At 36.8% G+C, this 9619-nt stretch overlaps 1 pseudogene; it reads right to left on the reverse strand.

The window, feature by feature from the left end:
- Positions 1–1062: 1062 nt before the first annotated feature.
- Positions 1063–3031, reverse strand: LOC143661647 (ADP-ribosylation factor-like protein 5A pseudogene; annotated as a pseudogene).
- Between the last annotated feature and the right edge of the window lie 6588 nt (positions 3032–9619).

The following is a 9619-nucleotide window of genomic DNA, read 5'->3' on the forward strand; positions in this document are numbered from 1 at the left end:
TTTGTAAAACAATATATACTACAAGGAAAAACCAACAAGCCCACTATCGAAGTATGGAATTTTATTTAACATGTAACCAAAAAATAAAGTAACCAAAAGTTCAGTAACAATGCAAAAATTTTTGAAGCAGCATAATTAAAAATATAAACTAATAGTATCAATAGGAGATTGCACCTGAAAGAGTCAATACAATAGAAAAACAGGCAAAAATATACATATAGAAAAATAAAAAGCAGGACATAGGAAAAGATGTTAAACCTCACTAAAAACCCAGTAAGGGTACAGTAAAATCATAGCATGATACCATGTCAACACCACCTCTGGTGTTGTGAGGATGTAGAGGCAGAAAAGATCCAGTATGGACATTTAATTTGCTGGAACCATGTTGGAAAGCAGTATGGTATTATCATGTAATGTTGAAGCTGCAAACATCCCCTGACCAAGCTGTTTCACTAGGTATTCACCTTTAAGAAACTCTCCCACATGTGCACAAGGAGACATGTGTAAACACCTTCATTGCAATTGATGTAATAATGTGTAAAAAGCAAAAAGTATTGCAAATAACCTAAGTGCCCATCATTAGGAGAATGTGAACAAATTGAAGCATTTTGGAATAGCATACAGCTGTTTTAAAAGACCTATAGTTATATATATCAACATAGATTAAAATAATATATATATATTGAGTGCACAAAAGCAAGTTTCAGAAAAATTCATGCTGAATACCTATTTTTTAAAAAACTTTTTTATTGTATAGTATAACATGTATACAAAGTTAAGAAATAAAAAAGCAATAGTTTTCAAAGCACTCTCCAAAAAGTGTTACAGGATAGATCCTAGAGTTTGTCATGGGCTACCATACGATCCTTGCATATTTTTCCTTCTAGCTGCTCCAGAATATAGGAGGCTAGTGAGCTTAAATAGTTTTTTTATCATCATAATCGATATTTTTTCCTCCTTTTTTTTTGTTTTAACACATTTATGATAAATTTATAGTATGACAGAAATATCTTCAATTTTCAGATACTGTAAACAAACAAATAAACAAACAAAAAAACTCCTAAGTAAACATAATAGGTGCAATTGGTCAAGTTACATCTTAGTAAAAATGATACATTATTTCAATCAATTCTTATACCAACTTCTTAAAAGCATTCAAAAAATATTTGTGTCTTCTAATTGTCAAACAGTGTATTCATGTGGTGGAAGAAGATACAAGACAACTAACAGAAATTTAAAAAAATCTCACACTATTCCAATCCCTAAAATCAGCGATAAGAAATTATTGTTGTTGCATGGAAAGTATGCTTCACTTTTCATCTCAAATTCACGACATATAGAGCTTATAAATGTTCAACACATAAGTTAATGCCAAAAAAACCCAATTCTGTTATTTCTCTGGATAGACATGTTTCACAAAACACTTTTCAATTAATGTTGAAAAAAAAATTAGTTGATAATTTTAATCACAATTAATGCCTGACTGATTAATGGATCAACAATTTATTCAGTAATATAGATGGCATATGGACATACACAGGGACTAATCTGATAATTATCTGCTGTGTAACTCTGCCATTAGTAATGCAAAAGTCAAGAATTTGATATAGTTCTATTCAGTTGCAGTACATGTTTCTGGGTGATTCAATCAACAAAAAATATGTACACAACATCAAGCTTTTTCCCTTTTTCTTTCTTTCTTTTTTTTTTTTTTAAGAGTAGCTCAATGATTTGGGGGTTTGTTAGTACAATACAGAGAACCTAAGGGAAAAGTACAAAATGGCACAAACACCAATGCCAGTACTAATCACATATGGTTACAACTAAGGATAAATTAATTTTTGTGTAACTTGCTTTTCTTTAGAACATAAATCAAAGCCATTAACTTGAACTTGAGGTATATACACAATACATACACAACCTTATACAAAATACTTTTCATAAGTAACACTCCACATTAAAATATTGGAAACTGAATAACTGTGTTGATTTGTATTTTGACTTAATAGAACAAGAGAACAACATTAAAATAGGGAGGTTTATACTGATAATAAAGCTCTTAAAGTTAACAATGTCTTTCTCTCCCTTTCTACTTACCACAGGCTACACAACGTCCTGAGAGGGTTCTTTATGAGAAAAATGTCAGTCACAGCTTTAAGACCTTACTTTGGAAAGAACTAACAAGAAAGCAAATCGGAAGGTGAGACTTCATCTTTGTTTTCAAATGAGTGGTCTTAATTTGTCTTCTTATAGAAAAAGTTTAAATCAGTTTAGTATAAATATATCTAAACCATTAATTTTTGCAGCTTTCAGGAATAGTCCAGCACTTCGTTCATATAGAGTCTGTGAGAAGAGGTTAGTAGAGATCATCTAATCTTAAATCGTGACATCATCCATTCAAGTCCTTGGCACAATCCCTCGCCTGTTAGAGCACAGCACACCTGGATATGCCACTGGTGATCTTTAATAGAAGTTAGTTTCAAAAACTGGGAGATTTCTGCTACAGTCATACATTCTTTAACGTCTTGTTTATTAGCAAAAATCAGCAATCCAGCTTTTCTTAGGTCCTCATGTGCTAACATTTTATACAGTTCTTCTCTAGTTACAGAAATCCTTTCTCTGTCTGTACTGTCCACAACAACTATTACAAACTCAGTGTTAGTATAGTAAGTGTTCCAGGAAGAACGAAGAGATTCTTGGCCACCAATATCCCACATTAGGAAACGTGTATTATTAACAACTATCTCTTCTACATTACTTCCTATGGTAGGGGATGTATGTACAACTTCATTCATAGAAAACTGGTAAAGGATGGTAGTTTTCCCTGCATTATCTAGCCCGACAATGATAACTTTGTGCTCCTGGTGATTGAACAGTCTCCATATCCTGGTGAAGAGAATTCCCATTCTCGGGCAGCGGACCCCCCTCCAACCACCCAGGCCTCCTGGCCTTCCCCGGCTCAGGCTGAAGGGGAAGAGAGAAACGAGCCAGAACCAGAGCCAGAACCTCCGCCTCTGTTGCTGCTGCTCCCCCGCTTGCTGCCGGCCCGCTTCCCGGGAACCGGAGGAAGGCTGAAGCCCAGGCCGCCCTGCCGCGCGTGAGGCCACGCCGCTGCAGCCGCAGCACTCGCCTGGCTCGCGGACATCGCCGCCGCGTTTTCTGCGACGAGCCTTGCGGGCCACCGTCCTCCCCCAGTTCCTCTCCAGTGGCTGCAGTCTCCTTCTTTTTTTGTGAGCAATAACATATATACAAAATAGCTATAAATTTCCAAGTACAGCACCACAATTAGTTGTAGAACATATTTCAGACTGTGACATGGGTTACAATTTCTCAATTTTAGGTTTTTATTTCTAGCTGTTCTAAAATACCAGAGACTAAAAGAGATACCAATTTAATGATTTAGCATTCATATTCATTTGTTAAGTCCAAACTTCTATGTATATTTCCACCATCACCTTTGATCTTTCCATACCTCTCACTGGGGTTGTTTGGGCCATGGCAATTCTAAATTTTTCATATTGGAAGAGTCTGTCACTAATATGGGATAGGGAAATGGAACTATCTGATGTTTTGGAGAGGCTGGGCTAGGTTCCAGGACTTACCTGGTCCAGGGACCCATTTGGAGTCTGTAGGTTTCTGGAAAGTCACTCTAGTGCATGGAAACTTTGTGGAATCTTATATATTGCCCAAGGTGTTCTTTAGGATTGGCTGGAATGATCCAGGTTGGGGGTTGGCAGGTTATGATAGGTAACAAGGTCTACCTGAAGCTTGTGTAAGAGCAACCTCCAGAGTAGCCTCTCAACTCTATTTGAACTCTCCCTGCCACTGATACTTTATTAATTACAATTATTTTCCCCCATTTGGTCAGGATGGAATTGTTGATTCCATGGTGCCAGGCCTGGATTTATCCCTGGAAGTCTTCCCCAATGTCGCCAGGGAGACTTTCACCCCTGAATGTCATGTCCCATGTAGTGGGGAGGGCAATGATTTCACTTGCTGAGTTGGGCTTAGAGACTGAGGCCACATCTGAACAACAACAGAGGTCCTCCAGAAGTAACTCTTAGGCATGCCTTCAAGTAGTCTAAGCTTCTCTGATACCTACATAAGCCTCACAAGAGTAAGTTTCATGATTGAGGGAATGCCCTATTGATTTGGGTATCCCTAAGGTTTGATAGTATCAAGGGATCCCCTGATGGTAAGGTTTAATAGTTCTATAGTCTTTCTCCTTTCCCTCAGGGGACTTTGCCAATACTTTTTGATTATATTCCACAATCTGTACAGGATTAAAGGACCTCTTACTCATTCTGTGCTCTCTGTGTATTGTTCAAATGAGCTACAAATAGGTTGAATCGCATTATGCACTACAAAAATTTCAGTTACAGATCAAATAAACCTTTCTCCCATTGGTCCCAAAGAATATGTGTGGTTCTAAAATATAGACATTGTCTTCGTTACCCTGTATGTTCTGAATTACTTTAATCCCAACCTATTTGGCTTCGTTCATATCTCTAAATATCAGGTTATACATATAAAATAGCCTCTCAAAATCCAGAAATAATAATCACCACTCCAAACTTAATGTGTCTGCTTTAAAAGCTTACAACTGGCCCCTGTTTTCTTATAAGCATTTTCTAAAGGTGACCATACCATTGCTGTTTTTTTGTTTCTGGCATATTTTGTCTCACCAAATATCCCACATGTTCATTCACATTGTTGCATGTCTCATGACAATGTTCCCTTTCGTAGCAGCACAGCCTTTGTTTGTAAGTATACACCATCGTTCGCCATTCTACTTCTCCACCAGTGCATTCTTCAGCCACCTGCATTCATCGGGCATCATGTAGAGGGCCCAAAGTCCACAGTCCATCAGCATTCACAATTTTAGATCATTTAATTTTTCCCAAGAGACCGAAAACCAATAAAGACACCTTCACCAACTAGGAGATCTAAACCTCCTCTTAACTCTTGTCCCTCACCCCATTATTTACCTCTGCTGTTGCTGTGGTAGTGCTGATGGTTTCCTTTTGAACATAGTTCATAGCATGCAATAGCAGTTTTCCCCCGTACTCTGGACTTAAACACTCTTTATACAAGAATCATATCTTTGAAGTAATTCTTACAAGAACTCATTCATATTGCTAGTATGAGTCAGTGGGACATGCAGGTATAGACATACAACCCCTTTCAATCTTGTTCATCTTCAATATGGTAATATTACTTCTAGACCCACTAGAGAATCACCTTCACTCCTATCTATTCCCTTACATTGGAGTTCAATCTCATTAGCTAACCATTCACCCATCTCTAGCTTCTATGTATCTCTAAGTCCCCTGTACTCTATATTATAAATCTCTGATTATACCTTTATGCTGGCCACAAAAGTGGAATCATACAGTATCTGTCCTTTTGTGTCTGGCTAATTTCACTCAGCATTATGTACTAAAGGAACATCCATCTTGTCATGTGCTTAAGGATGTCATTTTGTCTTACTGCTGCATATTATTCCATAGTATGTATATACCACATTTTGTTGATCCACTCATCTGTTGATGGGCATTTGGTTTGTTTCCATCTTTTGGTGATTGTGAACGATGCTGCTATGAACATCAGTGTGCAAATGTCTGTGTCTTTCTTTTCAGCTCTTCTGGGTATTTACCAAGTAGTGCTATTGCTGGGTCATAGGGCAGCTCGATATTTAGCTTCCTAAGGAAACACCAAACAGTCTTCCATAGTGGCTGCACCATTGTACATTCCCACCAGCAGTACATATCTCTTTCCACATCCTCCCCAACATTTATAGTTTCCTGATTGTTTAATAGCAGCCATTCTTATAGGTGTGAGGTGGTATCTCATTGTAGTCTTGATCTACATTTCCCTTGTAGCCAGTAAAAATGAGCATCTCTTCATGTGATTTTGGGCCATCTGTATTTGCTCTTCAGAAAAATGCCTATTCATATCTTTAGCCCATTTTATAAATTGGATTGTTTGTTCTTCTGTTATTGAGTTGTGTGATTTCTTTGTACACACAGGAAATCAAACCTTTGTCTGATATGTGATTTCCAAATATTTTCTCCCATTGAGTTGGCTGCCTCTTAACCTTTTTGACAAAGTCTTCTGAGATGCAGAAGCATTTGATTTTGAGGAGTTCCCATTTATCTATTTTTCTTTTGTTGCTTGTGCTTTGGGTATAAAGTTTAGGAAGCTACCTCCTATTACCAAGTCTTGGAGATGTTTCCCTACATTTTCTTCTAGACGGTTTCTGGTGCTAGTTCTTTAGGTGTCTGATCCACTTTGAATTAATTTTTGTGTAGCATGTAAGATAGGGGTCCTCTTTCATTCTCTTGGCTATTGATATCCAGTTCTTCCATGCCCAATTATTGAAAAGACTATCTTGTCCCAGTTCAGAGGGTTTGGGGGCCTTGTGAAAAATCAGTTGACCATTGATTTGGTGGTCTATTTCTGTACTCTTGATCCAATTCCATTGGTCAATGCTTCTGTTTTTGTGCCAGTACCATGCTGTTTTGACCACTGTGGCTTTATAATAGGTCTTAAAGTCCAGGAGTGTTAATCCTACCACTTCGTTCTTCTTTTTTAGGAAGCTTTTAGCTATTCAGGGTCTCTTTCCCTTCCAGATGAATTTGGTAGTTAGCTTTTCCAAATCTTCAAAGTAGGTTGTTGGAATTTTGATTGGTACTGTGTTGAATCTGTAGATCAATTTGGGGAGAATTGACATCTTAACTATATTTAGCCTCCCTCTCCATGCAGGGAATGTCTTTCCACTTATTTAGATCTCCTTTGCTTTCTTTTAGCAATGTTAGAAGTTTTCTGTTTAAACAAGTCCTTTACATCCCTAGTTAAGTTCATTCCTAAGTATTTGATTCTTTTAGTTGCTATTTTGAATGGAATTTTTCCCTTAACTGACTCCTCAGCTAGCTCATTGCTTGTGTATAGAAATATTACTGAATTCTGCACATTAATTTTATATCCCGCCACCTTGCTGAATATGTTTATTAACTCAAGTAACTTTGCTGTAGATTTCTCAGGATCTTCCACATATCTGCAAATAATGAGAGTTTTACTTCTTCCTTTCCAATTTGGATGCCTTTATTTCTTTGTCCTACCTGATTGTTCTAGCTCGAACTTCTAGTACAATGTTGAATAATAGTGGTGACGGTGGGCATCCTTGTCTTGTACCTGATCTTAGGGGGAAGGCTTTCTGTCTCTCTCCATTGAGAACAATGCTAGCTATGGGTTTTCATATATTCCCTTTATCGTATTGAGGCAGTTACCTTTGATTCCTATCTTTTGGAGTGTTTTTATCAGAAAGGATGCTGAATTTTGTCGAATGCTTTTTCAGCATCAATCGAGATGATCATGTGATTTTTCTCTTTTGATTTGTTAATGTGCTTTATCACATAAATTGATTTTCTTGTGTTGAACCATCCTTGCATTCCTGGTATAAACCCCACTTGGTCAGTCTATAATTCTTTTAATGTGTTGTCGGATTCGATTTGCTAATATTTTATTGAGAATTTTGGCATCTATGTTCATTAGGGAGATTAGCCAGTAGTTTTCCTTTCTTATAGCATCTTTACCCAGTTTTGGTATTAAAATGATATTAGCTTCATAAAATGAGTTAGGTAGAGTTTCTTTATCCTCATTTTTTTGGAAAAGTTTGAGCAGGATTGATGTTAGTTCTTTCCGGACTATTTGATAAAATTCCCCTGTGACACCATCTGGCCCTGGGCTTTTCTTTGTAGGAAGATTTTTGATGACTGATTGAATCTCTTTACTCGTGATTGGTTTGTTGAGACCTTCTATTTCTTCCTGAGTCAGTGTAGCTTGTTTGTGTGTCTCCAGGAATTTGTCCATTTCATCTAACTTGTCTATTTTGTTGGTGTATAGCTATTCATAGTATCCTCTTAAGATTTCTTTTATTTCTTTAGGGTCTGTGGTAATGTACCCCTTCTCATTTCTGATATTGCTTATTTGCATCGTCTCTCTTTTTTTCTTTGTCAGTCTTGCTAGTGGCCCATCAATTTTATTGATTTTCTCAAAGAATCAACTTTTGGTTTTATTAATTTTTTCTATTGTTCTTTTGTTCCCCCATTCATTTATCTCTACTTTAATCTTTGTTATTTCTCTTCTCCTATTTGCTTTGGGGTTACTTTGCTGTTCTTTCTCAAGTTCCTCCAGGTTTGCTGTTAAGTCCTTGATTTTTGCTCTTTCTTGTTTTTTAATATAGGCATTCAAGGCAATAAATCTCCCTCTCAGCACAGCCTTTGCTGTATCCCATAAGTTCTGATATGTTGTCTTCTCATTTTCATTCAACTCCAGACAGCTGCTGATTTCTCTAGCAATTTCTTCTTTGACCCACTGGTTGTTTAAAAGTGTGTTATTTAATCTCCATATTTTTGTGAATGTTCTTATTCTTTGGCGGTTATTGAGAGCCAGTTTCATTCCATTGTGATCAGAGAAAGTACTTTGAATAATTTCAATATTTTTAAATTTATAAAGGCCTGTTTTGTGCCCCAGCATATGACCTATCCTGGAGAATGTTCTGTGAGCACTAGAGAAGAATGTATAACCTTGTGCTTGGTGTACAATGACCTATATATGTCTGTTAGGTCTAATTCATTTATTACGCTATTTAACTTCTCTATTTCCTTGTTGATCTTCTGTCTGGTTGTTCTATCTATAGAAGAGAGTGGTGTATTGAAGTCTCCTACTATTATTGTTGAAATATCTATCACTCTCTTCAGTTTTGCCAATGTCTGTCTCATGTACTTTGGAGCTCCTTGATTAGGAGCATAAACATTTATGATTATTATATCTTCTTGGTGAATTAACCCTTTAATTTGTATATAGTGTCCTTCTTTGTCTCTTATGATGTCTTCACATTTAAAGTCTATTTTGTCCGATATTATACAGGTACTCCTGCTGTCTTTTGGTTACAACTTGTGTGGAAGATCTTTTTCCAACCTTTCACTTTCAATTTATTTGTATCCTTGTGTCTAAGGTGAATCTCTTGTAAGCAGCATATAGCTGGATTATGTTTCTTAATCCATTCTGCCAATCCATATCTTTTAACTGGTAAATTTAGTCCATTAACATTCAAAGTTATTACTGAAAAGGCATTTGCTGATCCCATCATCTTATCTTTTTTATTTTATTCATCAGATCTATCTATTCTTTTCCCCCTTTGTATTCTTTAAATTCTTTAAATTACCCTTAGTGATACTCTTCAATTCTGTGCCCTCCTCCAGACCTCCCTCTCCTGTCTTTTTTTTTTTCCAGCTGGCAGAACTCCTTTTACTATTTCTTGTAGGATTGGTCTCTTGTTGACAAATTCTTTCAGGACTTCTTTGTCTGTGAAAGCTTTAATCTCTCCCTCCATCTTAAAGGACAATTTGGCTGGGTACAGAATTCTTGGCTGTAAGTCTTTCTCTTTCAGGATCTTGAATATATCATTCCACTGCCTTCTCACCTCCAGGGTGCTAGTTGAGTAGTCTGAACTCAGTCTTATTTGGATTTCTCTTGAATGTAGTAGATTGTTTTACTTTTGCTGCTTTCGGGATTTTTTGCTTCTCTTCAATATTTGACAGACTGATTAGCATGT

Source organism: Tamandua tetradactyla, chromosome 17 (genome assembly GCF_023851605.1).
Source record: "Tamandua tetradactyla isolate mTamTet1 chromosome 17, mTamTet1.pri, whole genome shotgun sequence".
NCBI lineage: Eukaryota > Metazoa > Chordata > Mammalia > Pilosa > Myrmecophagidae > Tamandua > Tamandua tetradactyla.